Source organism: Aotus nancymaae, unplaced genomic scaffold, assembly GCF_030222135.1.
Source record: "Aotus nancymaae isolate 86718 unplaced genomic scaffold, 86718_ANA_hifiasm-v0.15.2.pri h1tg000016l, whole genome shotgun sequence".
Lineage (NCBI taxonomy): Eukaryota > Metazoa > Chordata > Mammalia > Primates > Aotidae > Aotus > Aotus nancymaae.
This window is the reverse complement of record NW_026988428.1, coordinates 73,028,940-73,047,070: the sequence shown is the minus strand read 5'-3', so window position 1 is coordinate 73,047,070 and position 18,131 is coordinate 73,028,940. Positions and strand designations below refer to the sequence as shown.

Here is an 18,131-nt window from a genome sequence, read left to right as displayed (position 1 = left end):
AGTCTTTTTGTGGACATATGTTTTCAATTCTTTTGAGTAAGAATGGAATTCCTGGGATACAGGACTGATGTACATCTATAAGAAACTGCTTATCAGTTTTCCAAAATCTTACAAAATTTTACACTCTCATCACAACGTATCAGAGTTCCAGTTGCTCCACATCCTCACCAACATTTGGTACTGTCAGTTTTGTTAATTTTAGTGATACTGTAGTACTATCTCTTTGTGGCTTTCATTTGTATAAACATTTATTAATGTGCTTACTTTGTATATTTGGAGAGTCTGTTCAAGTCTTCTGCCCATTTAAAAACTTATGCTGTTTTAAATATCTAATAGTATTAAATATACATTAAATATATTTTGTTACTGATTTTTAAAATATCTTCTCGATACAAGTACTTTGTTGTGTGTGTGTATGTATGTATGTATTTAGTGAGTATTTTTCCCCAGTGTTGGTGAGCAGAAGTTTAAAGTTTGATAAAGTCCAATTTACCATTTTGTTCTCTTAAGTTTAGTGATTTATGTCTCTATGTCTGCTGAATTGGGGGTAGTTTTAGCAATATATGTTATGTGTCTTTTGGTTAATATCTGGAATTAAAACACATTCTGTATTAAGGCTTAAAACAACCACCCATTGCTACAAAGACTCAATTTTATTTTAATTTTTTTATTATTATTATTTGAGACAGAGTTTTGCTCTTGTTGCCCAGGCTGGAATGCAATGGTGTAATCTCGGCTCACTGCAACCTCTGCTTCCCAGGCTCAAGCAATTCTCCTATCTCAGCCTCCTGAGGAGCTGGTATTACAGGTGTCTGCCACCAAACTAGGCTAATTTTTGTATACACTTTCAAAAATACTCAATCATTTAACATACAAGTCATACATGTCTCATCTAATTGGCCATATATTCCATGTGGCTAATTAGATGAGATGATCTGTATCAAATGGGTACAATATTGACAAGTATGGTGAGATTGGGGAGGGGGCACTAAATGTTGGGGATTCAACCTTAGTTTTTAAAACTCTCCAAAAGGATGTGGGAAAAATCTTGGAGAATTTGGGCACTGAAATAAATGATTATAACATATTATAACTCTCTGAGTAAAACAGAAATCTATGAGTCTATTCTGGTATAGACTTCACCCAGATTTCTTAATTGCTAACATTTTACATTTGCCGTATCATTCATTCATGAATTCTCTATCTTGATAAATAGACATGTGTATTCACATCTGTCTATATCTGTATCCTTATCTGTGTCTCTATCTGTATCACTCAGTGAATGTTTCCTAGTGTTAAATTCAGGTGATAATCGTTTGGCAAGAATACCACCTGTGTTCTTTTCAGTGCATATGACCAAGAAGCACATGTTGATGTGTCCCATTATTGGAGATGCTAACCTTAATCACTTGGTTTAGATGGCGTGTGTCAGATTTTTCCAATGTAAATTATAAATATTTTGTGCTAATTAACTGAAAGACATTTTTGTGTGTTTGAAGAGAAATTTTCAGTCTATGCAAATAGATTGTTTTTAGCAAACCTGTACCCAGTGGTTTTCACAATCATTGATGATACTTGTCCAAATCAGTTACTACTATAATGGTGCCAAATGGAGATTCTCTAATTCCGTAATTCCGTCTACATTATGCTGGCATTCAAGTACAGGGTAGAGTTTTCCTTTCTCCTCCATTTATGTGTTCACTCATTCATTTCTTTATATCATCACAGATTCATAGATTTCTATTTTATTTAATAGAATATTGATTATTTCTAGTCCTGAGATCTGAAAGAAATTTCTCCCCCATGGGTCCTCATAAAACATCTAATTGTAAACGACATCTTCGGTATCCTTCCTTATATACAGCTATGAGGTTTAGAGACTTTTTTTTTTTTTTTTTTGAGATATAGTTCACTCTGGTTGCCCAGGCTGGAGTACAATGGCACAATCTTGGCTTACCACAACCTCCGCCTCCTGGGTTCAAGAGATTCTCCTGCCTCAGCCTCCCAAGTAGCTGGGATTACAGGAATGTGTTGTTATAATCTGTTACCATCATTACTTATTTTGATGCTCAAATTCCTCAAGATTTTCCCCATGTTATTTTGATATATCCCCGCCACTCTTGGAATGCTTCCTTACTTTCTGGGATTATCATCTGCTTTCCCACACATAGCCCTAGACTCAGTCATTTCTCCAAAGAGCTCTGGTTCCTTCTGGTGAGAAAAGGCATCTAATAAACCAACATTTGAGTACTAAGTGAGCTCTCTGTTACTGGGTATCACTGCTTTCAGGTCACTTCAGCAGAATAAGGTTAGAAAATACATACATGCATATGTATGTATATATACACACACACACAGAGAAATCTAAATCTATTTATCTGTTTAAAACCATGAATTCATATCAATACCTCTAAAAACAATCCAACACGGTAGGGTTTTCTGTATCTGGTACTCTTATTTCCTATCATGACAAACACATTATCCTCAATATATTAGCCCCAATAATTTACTCATTTGCTTGATATCCTGGTATGTAACCAATCTCTCAACCATGTTAGCTACCTTCTTGGCCCTGGCCTGCTATTTCCACTCATGCTAGCTGAGTCCTCAGCCCTTGCCTGCCAAAAATGTTGGCTATTCGGGTTGGCTTCTTGGTCCCCAGCCTGACAAACACACCAGCTATGCTAGCAGAATCCATGGTCCTGCCAAATGCCCACGGCCTGATCCTGAGGACCAGCTTCACTACCAAATATATCAACCATGCTGGTCAAATCCTGTGCCTCTGTCCTGCCAATCATTTTGGCTGTATCAGTTGAATACTTGGGACCAGCCTCACTGACCATGAAAGGTGATTCCTTGGCCACAATAAAGGGGAAGGGGCAGATTGACTTTTTTTTTTTTTTCTGTTTTTTTTTTTTTTTTTTTTTTTTTTGAGACAGGGTCTCACTCTATGGCTCAGGCTGGAGGGCAGTGGTGTGATCTTGGCTCACTGCAGCCTCAACATGTTGGGCTCAAGTGAGGCTCAGCCATCCAAGTAGCTGGGACCACAGGCATGCACCACCATACTTGGCTAATTTTTTTCCCTTTTTCAATTAACTTTTAAAGTGTATGGCTCTATACTTGAAAGGAACACTGAATAACTACATTCTGGTAACTGTCAAAGAGTAGATCCTAAACATATTGCTGCTTAATATACAAAAAAATTTGGTTGAGACAACTAATATTTAGAGTATTGCCTAAATCTTTCCAAATACTTGAAAATGTATTCCCTATATTAAGTAGTAGATTAGACATCTGAGTGCTTGGGCAGCAATCTTTAGAGTCTACTAGGAAATAGTTTTTATGAAATGTACTTTGGCATTATGGTATTGCTGAGATGTTTCTTAAAAAAAGAAGTCTTCTGAGCCTCATGGCTGTACATACGGAAGGATGCTGAAGATGCTGCTTACAATTACATTTTTTATGAAGACCCGTTGGGGGGAGTTTTTTTCTGTTTTTGTCTTAATCTTGTGGGAGACTATAAACTGCATACTACAGACATGTCACTTAATGATGGTGATATATTCTGAGAAATGCGTCACCAGGTGATCTTGTGGGAACATCATAGAGTGACTTACACAGATCCAGGTGGTATAGCTACTCCACACTGAGGGTATATGGTACAGCCTACTGCTTATAGGCTACAAACCTGTACGGCATGTGATTGTACTGAATACTGTAGGCGACCGGAACACAGTGGTATTTCTAGATCCAAACATATCTGAACATAGAAAAGGTATGGTAAAAATATGGCATTACCATCTTATGTGAGCCCTACGGAATATGGAGTCTGTCACTGACTGAAACATTGTCATGTTGCACATGATAATAATTAAATCTCTGACAGTGCCTGTGAGCTCACTCCTGACTTCCCCTTACTTTTTCTATCTTCATTTTCTCTAGATTATTAGAATTAGGGGGATGGGAATGCAGAAAAGAACAAAGTTCTTCTGGCGATTCTGATGACCCACTCTCTCTGACAGCTGCCACCGTCTCTGAGAAGCACAGCTCCAGAACTACTTACTGCATCTCGAGGACTGTGAGACTCAGACCCAAGTTTCTGTCTGCTTATTCCATCTTCTGACGTGTGCTCCCCCTTAGCCTTACATTACAACTATATGATATTATGAATATAACTTCCAATTTTATATAAAGAAGTAAAAAACATCACATGAACTAGATAAGAAAATTACTTTGAAGAGATAAAATAATGGCTGTTCTTTCACATATGCAAGATATTTAGGAACAGTATCTTCTTGGTCATAAGGTGTCTCCAATCTGACCTGGTCCAAGTTTACTTAGCTGCTGGAACTTGACAAGATTGCAGCTAGAGGTAAAGTGGCCCTGAATTCATTATTTCAACAACATAAGCTTGGTAGAATCTAGAGACAGGAAATCCAAAGAAATAGAAACCAAATACTTAAGTCTTCAAAAAATACCTGCAAACCAAAATAAAGTATGCAGAATTAACTACATATAGGTAGCCAAAACCAAATCTACTGAATCAGACTATCCAACTCTGACCAATGTGTATAAAATCACAATACATAAAATTTCTTCAAACTAGGATACTTTTGAGGAACAATATTATGCCCCAACTTTGTTACCACATTCACTTTATAATTACATGAGCCATTGCACTGGTGACAACTTGAAAAGTTGAAGTTTATTGTTGCAGGAAAATTGTGTTACACAGCACAGTGGTGTATGAATAACAGAGCCATAGGAGGCTCATAAATGTTTCTTCACCTCATTGTAAAGCTGAACACAATCACTTGCAGCTATGAGAAAGATCACATACTTTAGTGTGGTCTTTCTAATATCTGCACCTGTGGATATAGAACTTTCCCACTCTGTTGCATCTTTCAAAACAAAGGAATTAATGTGCAGCACATGTTCACTACTGCCTTTCAAAATCATACACAATGTTTATGTAAAACCCATTGTTACCCTTCACAAATGCAGCAGGACTCAAATCTGAGTTCTATGAAAAGGTTTGAAATTCTCAAAATAAAAAACTTTGAATTTATATACAAGAGATGATTTGTCAAAAATGTTTTCATTGAAAATTTCTCACAATTTTTTTTTTTTTTTTTTGAGATGGAGTTTCGCTCTTGTTACCCAGGCTGGAGTGCAAATGGCGTGATCTTGACTCACCGCAACCTCCGCCTCCTGGATTCAAGCAGTTCTCCTGCCTCAGCCTCCCGTGTAGCTGGACTATAGGCGCATGCCATCATGCCCAGCTAGTTTTTGTGTTTTTAGTAGAGACGGGGTTTCACCATGTTGACTAAGATGGTCTTGATCTCTTGACCTTGTGATCCATCTGCCTCGGCCTCCCAAAGTACTGGGATTATAGGCGTGAGCCACCGCGCCTGGCCTTCTCTTTTTTGAGACGGAGTCTTGCACTGTTGCCCAGACTGGAGTGCAGTGGCATGATCTTGGCTCACTGCAACCTCTGCCTCCCAGGTTCAAGCGATTCTCCTGCCTCAGCCTCCCGAGTAGCTGGGATTACAGGTGTATGCCACCACGTCCAGCTAATTTTTTGTGTGTTTTTAGTAGAGATGGGGTTTCACCGTGTTGGTCAGGCTGGTCTCAAATTCCCAACCTCAAATGATCCTCAGTCTCCCAAAGTGCTGGGATTATAGGCGTGAGCCACCACACCCAGCCTTCTCCCAATTTTCATGGAGTTCAACTTAAAAGCCACTAACAGAACTCCCTGAGTAGATGTTAGTTCTATGTTAGCTAATGTCAATGCTGAATTCATGGAGGCACTAACAAGGCTTCCTGTCCAACAGATGGCAATAGGGCTTGGCAGTGCAACCAGGGCATCTTATATATGAGGAGAAGTTCTAAGTGCAGTGCAGAACCCCTGGACCTGGAATTTCAGTGATCTGTGATTCTAAAAGCTAACACAGTGGTCAAATATGGGAGTGTCCTAAAGTAAACAGAGAAGATGCTTAAATCTAAAACTGAACTTGAGAGGACAGTAAAGGGGTTGGGGCGAGCTGAAGAGAGGTTGATTAGGGGGTAAAAATATAGTTAGATAGAAATAAGACCTAGTGTTCCATAGATCAATAGGGTGACTACAGTTAATATTAATCTGTTGTACATTTTATGAAGATTAGAAGAGAATTTCAAGGTTCCTAGCATTAAGAAAGAATATTTAAGGTGACAGATATTCCAATTATTCCCATTTATTACACTATATATGGATGTATCAAATTATTATCCATACTCCAAAAATATGTATATCTATGATATATCAATTGAAAAAAACCCCTTAATTTAATAAAACCTTTTTCTTAGTGCTAGGTCAAGACACTCTGTACCATAATAGTGTTCCACCTTGACATTATCTCTGCCTATTTTTTAAAAAAAAGCTTCCTTAGGGCTCCAGGACCATAAATAAAATGGTCTAAGAATCACCCTCTCTGAAAAATTTCAATAATGTGTTTTCTTCAAATATCAAATGACTAGAGGGCCTGAGTTCAGTGAGTAATAATGAATTGCCAGCCTAAGTAGTATGAGACAATATATTTCAAATTTATATCACACTAAACAATGTTGTACATTGTTTATGGAAACATGAAAACTGTATTAAAAAGCTAAAAATGTGGACTATAAAAACGCCCACCAATTTAGGACAGTGGCTGCCACTGTAGTTGAAAAAAGAAAAATACAGCTGAGAAGAGGTACAAAGAAGACTTTAATTGTTATTAGAGGCAGGAAAAACCAGTGTTTTTCCTAATCTAACTCAGTCAACACAACTCTTCTGACAATGGAGGCACCAACTGGATGTCCTATAATTTAATTTAATTCTGACACTAATTACCTGGAGACAGTGTCAGACCCCATAGATTAAGGGCTCAGTCCCACAATATCCACCCTCCAGCTTTAGATGCCAATCACAAGCCCAAGGTTGTAACCTGTGCTTCTGACTGACCAGCTATAAACTGGAGTTCCCATGATCCCTTCCTTGGATTAGGTTAATTTCATAGAATGGCTTACAGGACTTGGGGAAAGAAACACTTTACTTATGTTTATCCATTTATTACAAAGGATATTTCAAAGGATACAAATGAACAGGCAGATGAAGAGCTGCATAGGGCAAGGTAAGTGGAGAGGGGTGTGGAGCTTCTACGCTCTCTCTGGGCACTATCCTCCAGCACCTCCATGTGTTCGGCTGGCTATCTAGAACCCATTTGGACACTATCCTTTGAGTGTTTATGGAGGATTCATTTAGTAGGCATGATTAATTACATCACCGGCCATTGGCAATCAACTCAACCTGTAGCTCCTCTCCTCTCCCTAGAGGCTGGGGTGTGGGCTGGAGAGCCCCAACCATCTATCACAGGGTTGGTTCCCTTGACAACCAGTCTCATCCAGAGCTCCCAGCCACCAATCATCTATTAACATTAAAAAAACACGCAGCACTCTGGAGATTCCAAGAGTTTTAGGAGCTGTGTACAAGGACCCAGGGGCAGAGATCAAATATATATTTCTTATTATATCACAATATCATACTATATTTAGCATTAAAGAAGATCTGAAGCAGATAGGACAAAGTAATATTTGTTAATTCTGGGTATAAAAGTAATGTTATATTAATCTCTATACTTTTCCAAATGTTTGAAATATTTCATTAAAATTAATTTGATACAATCACACACAATAAAGAAAAAAGCCTGGGGACAAAAATAGAAATAATATATATATTATGTAAAAAATGATAAGTGAAGGTTTTCACAGAAGAAATCTTCTGGAATCCTCTGCAATTAATTTTTGTGACTCCTAAAATATGCATGTTTAAGACTGCTTTCTTGGATCACAACATGGACACAGAATGACAGGGAGCTTGACATTAAGAAAGCCCAGATGTGAGTAGATATAAGGTTGAATTTTCCATACTCAACATTCTAGAACAAGGAAAAATTCCAAAGTTGATGTGGGGCTATCAGGCTGCTTCTTGAGAAAATACTAGCTGAAAATGATGATGATGATAAGAGCAATAACCACTACGACCTCTAAGCATTGTAATTCTCACAACAGCATTGTGCCCACTGCAAGATGAAGGAACGGATATAGAGATGTGAAGAAAATTCAGATCAAACAGGAAGTGGAGGGGACGCAAAGCAAATCCAAGTCTGTCTGACTCTAAAATGTAGGCCTTTACCTTCCAACATGCACTGAAGCGGCCACCACAGCACGTGGCACTCGTGTACATCTGTCTGCCTATCAACCACGTACCTGTCTACTAATTCAGTTCAATCCAAATGAATATATCATGCCCAAAGAAAACTCCAAATAGTATAAAATTTGGGGGCAGACTTACAAAATGCAAAAATGAAAAGTCACTGCTATGAACAGATTCAAGGGAAAACCTAGAAAGGAGTTCATCATGTTCTGCCAGCTAGCAATCCTGTAACTGTCATTAACTTCCCACAGGAAGTCTGATTTTAAAAAAACTTAATAATTGTATGGGTTTAAATAATCTGACTTTCAAAAATGGAGCGTTTTACTTGGAGTAAATCCATGCCAGTTCAGTCAACTGTACAGCACCAGGAATAAAATGACAGCAATCATCATATTTCCTAAACAGACAATTACGGAATTCTGACACAATGATAAGACTTTACTTCCTAATTCCTTCTCAGGCTCTGCCTTGAATCTATACATAGCAGTGACTTTTAATTTTTCAGTTTATAACTCTGACAAAAAAATTCATATTCTCATCTCTTGATTTCTTTTTTTAAGAGACAGTGTCTTGCTCTGTCACTGAGGCGAGAGTGCAGTGATGCAATCATAGCTCACTAGTCTTGAACTCATGGGCTCAAGTGATCCTCCCATTTCCGCCTCCTGAGTAGCTAGGACTACAGTGTGTGCTGCCATGTCTAATTTATTTTATTTTATTTTAGAGACAGGGTCTTACTATGTTGCCTGTCTTGAACTCTTGGCCTCAAGTGATCCTCCCATTTCCCAAAGCACTGGGATTATAGGTGTGAGCCATTGTGGCCAGCCTGGGTTTTTTTTTTTTTAAAGATAAGATTTATTCATTGTTCTGAATTTATTTTTCTTTCTTTTTTTTTTTTTTTGAGACGGAGCCTTACTCTGTAGCCAGGCTGGAGTGCAGTGGTGCGATCTCAGCTCACTAAAACCTCCGCGTTCTGGGTTCAAGCGATTTTCCTGACTCAGTCTCCTGAGTAGCTGGGACTACAGGAGTGCACCACTATGCCCAGCTAATTTTTGTTATTTTTAGTAGAGATGGGGTTTCACCATGTTGGCCTGGCTGGTCTTGAACTCCTGACCTCGTGATCCACCCACCTCAGCCTCCCAAAGTGCTGGGATGACAGGTGTGAGCCACCGTGCCAGGCCTATTTTTATCTTTTATGATATAATACTATGGGTTGTACAAGAACAAGTGCCAAATGTACAACTGTCTTAAAAAAAAAATCTTAAGGAATTGAGAAAGGTTAACTAGTCTATAGGGAGAACCTTGGATGAAGTGATTCACAATTGAACATATGGCCTGATATTCACCTGAAAACACCATTACAGAGTGTTTCTTTGTAACTATTTAGGTCATAATATCTCATTAAGCCAAAAGCAATCCTGGGGGCCAAGTATTATCCCTATTTTAGACTTGAAAAGATTAGGGCTCAGAAGGATTAGGAGTTCTTCCATGTCCAAAGCCAGAAAGTGACAGAGCTGGACTTTGAACCCAGATCTGTTTTACCAGGGGTCATTATTTTTCTACTATGACACTCTGTGTGCACTATGTGTGTGTGTATGAGAGAGGGAGAGGGAGAGAAGGGAGAGAGAGGAGAGAGAGGGGAGAGAGGGGAGAGGGGAGGAGAGGGGAGAGGGGAGGAGAGGGGAGAGGAGAGGAGAGGGGAGGGGAGAGGAGAGGGGAGGGGAGGGGAGAGGAGAGGAGAGGGGAGGGGAGAGGAGAGGGGAGAGGGGAGGGGAGGAGAGGGGAGGGGAGGGGAGAGGAGAGGAGAGGGGAGGGGAGAGGAGAGGGGAGAGGGGAGGGGAGGATAAGGGAGAGGAGGAGAGGGGAGAGGGGAGAGGGGAGGGGGGAGGAGGGAGGAGAAGGGGGAGCAGGGAGAGGGGAGAGAGTGTAAGATGTGGGGACCATTCTCTTGAGTATGTTCCTTGAGTTTTATTTCTACTTGGTTAAAAAAGATTTTTCAAACTGGTTGAACAGAAGGAACACCTTGTTTCCCCTCTGATTCTTCTCATGCTACCATTCTTTTTTGAGGGGGAGGGGTGAGGGGTGGAGTCTCATTCTGTCCCCCAGGTTGAGTGTAGTGATGTGATCTCAGCTTACTGCAACCACCACCTCCTGAGTTCAAGCAATTCTCCTGCCTCAGCCACCCGACTAGCTGGGATTACAGGAGTATGCCACCACGCCCAGCTAAATTTTGTATTTTTGGTATAGAGGGGTTTTGCCATATTGGCCAGTCTGGTCTCAAACCCCTGGCCTCAAGTGATCCAGCCGCCTTGGCCTCAAAAAATGTTAGGATTATAGGCGTGAGCCATAGTGCCTGGCCTCATATCATCATTCTTTAAGGACATGAGACGTTACCATGTTCTCTCTCTTGCCGTTCAAATAGTCCACCTCGCCTATCCAAGTAAGCACAAATTAAAGTACCAGTAATCTGTCAGCATTCAAAAAGCCTAAGAATGCATATGCAATGGGCTGTTTTAATCATCTCTCTTTTATATGTATTCTATACAGAAATGTATTTTAAAAATTGGCACATAAGTTTAATAGACTGCAGCTGTCCAAGTAGGCAGAACTTGAGGGTGCTAGATAAAGAGAACTTTGTGTAAACATGTGCAAAGGACCAGGAGATGCTGAAAGCCTTAAAATAATGCCCTTTGTGTACTTTCTTGTTTTTTTTTTTTTTGAGACGGAGTCTCACACTGTTGCCTGGGCTGGAGTGCAGTGGTGCGATCTCGGCTCACTGCGACCTCTGCCTCCTGGATTCAAACGATTCTCCTGCCTCTCAGCCTCCCAAGTAGCTGAGACTACAGGCATGCACCATCCGGCCCAGCTAATTTTTGTATCTTTAGTAGAGACAGGGTTTCACCAAGTTGGCCAGGATGGTCTTGATTTCTTGACCTCGTGATCCACCTGCCTCGGCCTCCCAAAGTGTTGGGATTACAGGTGTGAGTCACCGTGACCGGTCCCTTTGTGTATTTTCTTCTTTTACCTTGAAAACTGACAATAACCCAAGTTTATGAGGAGTTCCACTACTGCACAGAATGTAGAAATCCCTAAAAGAACATTGTTCCCACACTAACAAGAACAGGCTGGACAAGCTACAAAATAAAAAAAAAATTTTTTTAGTTCATTGGAGTGGCAATCCCAAGGTAACGAGGTTAACTGAATTCATAGGTAATGAGCCCATTTGAGGAGAGATGGGACACACCTCTGGTAGCACGCTGGAGGAAGAGGTGGCAGCCGTAAAGCGGGTAGAAAGAACCTGACAGATCCAAATCCCTCAGAGCCCCAGACACAAAGGAGTACACACCCACTGTCCAACTCTTCCACTGGCTCCCACTGGCTTTGTTGGAAAGATTGGGCACAGAGCAGGAAACTGAGAGAGCGCTCCTCTATGGTACAGAGGTGTGGGCCTGCCAACACTGAGGGCAGAGCAGGAGCATGACAGAAATCGAGCCATGCTCTGGCCTGCGTGAGCACAGACGTGACTGGCTCCGGTGGTGACAGGCCCATGAGTTCCACCTGTACCCTGGGCTTTCCTTTGATATGAAGAAAAAGAAATGTGCCAGGGAAGAGATTTTCCAAATTGGACAGAAAGAGCATCTTAAATCTCTTCTGATTCTTATGCTATCATTCTTTAAGAACATGAGACCCAGAGAAGAGCAAGAAAGACTTCAGTGCCTGGAACCCAGCCCTACTGTGACAGAAAAAGCTGTGTGCTCCTGAGGGCAGGGAAGAAACCTTCAGGGCCTCTGTTCCTAGGCTAGAAAAGGAGTATAAACTCTGCCCTACCTCTTCTGCTGACGTTAGGCAAAAGCAAACTGTCGCCAGGAAGGAGACAGGGAGTCCAGTAGGCCCCCTAAATTATGAACTGATTCAAACTAGAAGTCTGCTGCTACTGCGGACAGGGTGGGAAATGAGCCAACAGTCTAGACCTGTGCTGAGTAGGCAGATATGTTGTCTGTCATTGGAGGTGGGACAGAAGCACCAAGATCGAGACTGGAGCAGGAAAATGAAGAAGCCACCCCTGAGCAACCCTGAGTCTTATAACAACAACAGTCTACTGCTTGGAGAAGGACAAGAGCATGGAGAGAAAGCCCTCTGCGGTGCAGGCACGAAGGACACGCTGAAAGCTGAGAGAGAAGCCTGAAACAGAAACGTCAGCACCATAGAGCTCACATTAAGCGTATGAAAGTGGCAATCCACTGGAAATCTTAGGGCCTGTGGCGCAATGAAGGTAACTATAGTGGAAAGAAGCCCAAACCCAGCTCAATTAGAGACTTGATTCAGTCCCCAATGCTAATGGCCTGACAGAAGAAGAGGAATGTATATTTCCAGATACAAGTATTATTTATCTTGGTTTCTACTGTTCTTTTTATTTAGACTATTAACATTTAATACACTTGATCTTAGCCAAAAGGCTTCGCAATGACATTTAATAAAAAATTATGAGAAGCACACAAAAAGAAAGTGAACTTAAAGATAGATCAATAGACATTATCCAAACTAATAACAGAAAACTTCAAGTTTAATAAGAAAATGTGGAAAACAGAACAGAACAGAAATCCAAGAGATATGGGACAATCTCAAATGATCTAACAAATACGTAATGGTAGTTATAAAAGGAGAAGAAAGAAGCGGGCAGAAGATACATCTGAAGAGGTAATGGCCAATAATTTTCCAAAACTAATGAAAGACAACAAAACGCAGATGCAGAGAAGGGGCTCAGATAATTCCAAACAGGATAAATATACAGAAAAACACAACTAGGTACATTATCATCAAATGGTTGAAAATTAAAGATAAAGAGAATATCTTGAAAGCAGCTGGAGAGAAAAGAACATGGTTTATCAACCAACAAACCAGCCAACCCACCCACCCACCCACTCACCCCAAAACAAAACTATATGAACATAGCAGACTTCCAGCTGGGTGTGGTGGCTCACACCTGTAATCCTAGCACTTTGGGAGGCCAAGGCGGGTGGATCACCTGAGGTCAGGAGTTTGAGACTAGCCTGACCAACATGGTGAAAACCCACCTCTACTAAAAATACAAAATTAGCTGAGTATGCTGGCACATGCCTGTAATCCCAGCTGCTTGGGAGGCTGAGGCAGGAGAATCACTTGAACCCAGAAGGTGGGGGTTGTAGTGAGCAGAGATTGTACCATTGCACTCTAGCCTAGGCAACAAGAGCGAAACACTGTTTCCAAAAAAAAAAAGAAAATAGAAGACTTCCACAGAAACTATACACTCCAAAAGAAAATGGAACCACATCTTAAAAGTATTAAAAGAAAGAGGAAAAAACAAAATCCCTGTCAACCAAGAAATCTGTGCCCAGAGGAGAACATCTCACAAACAAGGTGCATTAGTTTTCTAGGGTTGCCACAGTAAAATACCACAGTCTGGGTGGCTTGAACAACAGAAATTAATTTTTTCACAGTTCTGGAGGCCAGAAGTCCAAGATCAAAGTATTAGCAGGTTTCATTTCTTCTGACGCCTCTCTCTCCTTGGCTTACAGATGGCCTTTCTTGCTTTGCCCTTACGTGGTATTTTCCTCTGTGTGTGTACCCTGGTGTGTCTCTTAAAAGGATACCAGTCACACTGGATTAGGGTTCACCCTAATGGCCTCATTTTAACTTAATTATCTCTTTAAAGGTCTTATCTCTAAATATAGTCACACTTTGAGGTACTGAGGGTTAGGACTTCAACACAGGAATTTTAGGAGTGGGGACACAATCCCAGCCATAGCCAAAGGTGATTAAAAAACATTTTTTCAGACAAATAAAACAGAATTCATTACCAGGTGACCTGTACTACAAGACATTTAAAAGGAAGTTCTTTTTTGAAATTTATTTTTAATTTACTGAGATAGGGTCTCATGCTGTGGCCCAGGCTGGAGTGCAGTGGCATGATCATAACTCACTGCAACCTCGAACGCCTGGGCCAAAGTGATCCTCCCACCTGAGCCTCCCGAGTAGGTGGGACGGCAGGCACACACCACTACATCCAGCTAATTTTTAAATTTAAGTTTAAATTTTTGTAGAGGTAAGGGTTTTACCATTGTCCAGGCTAGTCTTCAACTCCTGGCCTCAAGCAATCCTCCTGCTTTGGCCTCTCAAAGTGCTGGAATTACAGGCATGAGCCACTGTACCCAGTCTCAGTAAGTTATGAGACTTCACGAAAATAAAAGAATTTATACATCAAAAGACACTATTAACACAGTAACAGTAAGAAGGTAACCACAGAATGGGAGAAAATATTTATAAATCAGATATCTGATTAGGGATAAATATCAAAATATGTAGAGAACTTCTAAAACTCAGTAACAACAACAACAAAATCTGATTCAAAAATAGGCTGAAACTTGAATAGATATTTCTCCAAAGAAGAAATACAAATGGCCAATAAGCACATGAAGAGATGCTCAACATCATGAATCATTAGGGAAATGGAAATCAATACTATGAGACGGCACCTTACACCCATTAGGATGGCTACTATTTAAAAAGCACACCAAAATAAATAAATAAACAAAAAATAAACAAACACACCAAAGGCCACAAAATAACAAGTGTTAGCCTTATGGAGAAATTGGAACCCTTGTATACTGCTGTTGAGAAATTGGTACAGTGACTGGAAAACAGCAGGAAGGTCACTCCAAAAACCGAAAATAGGATTACCACATAGCCCCACAATTTCACCTCTTTTGATTTTATACCAAAAGAACGTAGAGCAAGGTCTCAAAAAGATATTTATATACCCATGTTCACAGCAGCATTATTCATGATAATAAAGCTAAAATGTGGAAGCAACCCAAGTGTCCATCAATGGAAGAACGAATAAGGAAAATGTGGTATATGCATACAACAATAGCCTTAAAAAGGAAGGAAATTCTGACACAAGCTACAACAGAGATAAGCCCTGTGAAACCCTGATGAACCTTGCTAAATGAAATAAGCCAGTCACAAAAAGACAAATACTGCATGATTCCATTTACTTGAAGTCCTTAGAGTAGTAAAATCAGAGAGAAAGAAGATAGAATAGTGGGGGAAGGGAGGATGGGGAGTTATTGTTTAACAAGTATAGAGTTTCAGTTTTGCAAGATGAAAAGAGCTACAGAGATAGATGGTGGTGATAGTTTACATTATAAATATAACACTGAACTGTACACGTAAAAATTTTTAAGATGGTAAAATTTATGTTTGAAAAAAGTTAACTGATTAAAGCAAAAAGAGTAACAATGTACTATGGGGTTTATAATACATAAAGGAATAAAATGTATGCCAACAACAGCATAAAGTGTGAGACAAAGGAAACAGAAGTGTACTATTGGCAGGTTCCTATACTATGCCTGAAGTGGTGTGTTTTCAAGATTTGACTATGATAAGCTAAAACTGTATATTGTAAACCACAGAGCAATCACTTAAAAGGGGTGGGGAGTTGAGCTTTAAGCCACTAGTGAAAATAAAATGAAATAATAAAAAATAATTAATTTAAAACAGAAACAGAGGAAAAAACAGTAGATGAAACAAATAAATAAATATAAAGATGATAGATTTAACTCGACTATGTCAATGATTATAACAGGTGCAAATGTTCTAAACATTTCAATCAGAAGACAATTACTGATTTGATACATGCTCTCTATAAGAAACCCGCTTTAAATATAAAGACATAGTGTATCAGCCCATTCTCATGCTGCTATGAAGAAATACCCGAGACTGGGTAATTTATAAAGGAAAGAGTTCAAATGACTCAATTCTGCATGGCTGGGAAAGCCTCAGGAAACTTACAATCATGGTGGCAGAGGAGAGAAGTCCCAAGCAAAGGGGAAAAAGCCCTTATAAAGCCATCAAATCTCTTAAGAAGTTACTCACTATCACGAGAACAGCATGGAGGGGTAACCACTCCCATGATTCAATTACCTCCCATGGGTCCCTCCCACAACATGTGGGGATTATGGGAAATACAGTTCAAGATGAGATTTGGGTGGGGACACAGTCGATCCATAGCTTTCTGCCCCTGGCCCCTCCCAAATCTCATGTCCTCACATTTCAAAACACAATCATGCCTTCTCAACAGTCCCTCTAAGTCTTAGCTCATTCCAGCATTAACCCCAAAGTCCAAGTCCAAAGTCTCATCTGACGCAAGGCAAGTTCCTTCCACCCATGAGCCTGTAAAATCAAAAGCAGGTTAGTTACTTCCTAGATACAATGAGGGTATAGGCATTGGGTAAATAGACCCATTCCAAATGGGAGAAACTGGCCAAAACGAGGAGGCTACAGGCCCTAGGCAAGTCCAAAATCCAATGGGGCAGTTACAAAACCTTAAAGTTCCAAAATCATCTCCTTTAACTTCATGTCTCACATCCAGGTCATGCTGTGAAAGAGGTGGGGTCCCGGGCACAGTCCCCCTGCCAGCTGCTTTCATGAGCTGGCATTGAGTGCCTATGGCTTTTCCCGGTGCACGGTGGAAACCAGCGGTGGATCTACTGTTCTGGGGTCTGGAAAACGGTGGCCTTCTTCTCACAGCTCCGCTAGGCAGTGTCCCAGTGGGGACTCTGTGTGGGGGTTCTGACCCCACATTTCCCTTCTGCACTGCCCTAGCACTGAAAAAGACAGACAAAGTTCTTGTCTTGTCCTCATGGGGGTGGTGTTGGGGGGAGCATGGTGGCATGAAATGCACTGGAGATATGAGGTGAAAAATACAAATGTCAGGAGCAGAAGGCTCTGCATCACAAAAACAAAACCATAAACAAAACATGCACACAAAATAAAACAATATGCATATTTGGCAGTGACTCACATCTTATGTTTCTTGGCCTTTAAAGCTGAAGTCAAAACTCTGATCACAATACTTTCACAGGCAAGTCATTTTGTATTGTTAGACAACCTATATTACCCCCTTACATTCTTACTTGGGGTAAGGAAGCAGGAAATGGGTTGGTTTCTCCACCAATCTTTAGAAGCTATGAAGAAACTTACAGTAGGGATTGTTAGTTGTTGTATTCCTCTGTAGATGACCCAGGTCTCTCGTTTCTCAGGGACTAATGAGGAGAATACAATTTCACACACCTAAGTACATTCTCAATTAAGGGGAAACATGACAATATTAACAGAGTTCATGTGTGTGAGTACAATTGTTTGGATGAGTGCAGTAGCTTGACTGTAACACAATGTGCAATGGGAAGTTTATTAATCAGGTTTCATTCACTCAAAACTGGCTGAAAAATCCTTAGTTTGAAATTTTCTGTCTTGGTCTCACCCTGAAGATGTTTTTTTTTTCCCTTTGGTAAGATTAAGTCCATCCAGCCATATTGAAAATACAAGACTGAGCAGAAATACCTTTTCCATTTCAAAGACAAGCTGGCCAGGCATGGTCATTTATTCCTGTAATCCTAGTACTTCAGGAGGCTGAGGCGGGCAGACTACCTGAGCTCAGGAGTTCAAGACCAGCCTGGGCAACATGCTAAAATACAAAAAATTAGCCAGGCATGGTGTCGTGCACCTGTAGTCCCAACTATTCAAGAGGCTGAGGCATGAGAATTGCATGAACCTGAGAGGCGGAGTTTGCAGTGAGCCAAGATCGCATCACTACACTCCAGCCTGGGTGACAGAGTTAGACTCTGTCTCCAAAACAAAGACAAGCTATTTTACAAAGCAATAATTTAATGCCAGTTAAACTTTAATACATTAAGAAGCACTAAGGTTTTTTTTTTTTGAGATGGGGTCTTGCTCTGCCACCCAGGCTGGAGTACAGTGGCACAATCTCAGCTCACTGCAGCCATGATTGTCCAGGCTCACGCCATCCTCCCACCTTAGCTACCTGAGCATCTGGGGCTACAGGCATGTGACACCGTGTCTG

The 18,131-nt window shown here is 40.5% G+C and overlaps 1 protein-coding gene across 5 annotated transcripts in view; it reads right to left on the bottom strand.

Moving 5' to 3' along the window:
- Positions 1-18,131, bottom strand: part of KLRF2 (killer cell lectin like receptor F2) — a 96,416-nt gene that overhangs the window by 72,490 nt on the left and 5,795 nt on the right. The window lies entirely within an intron of this gene.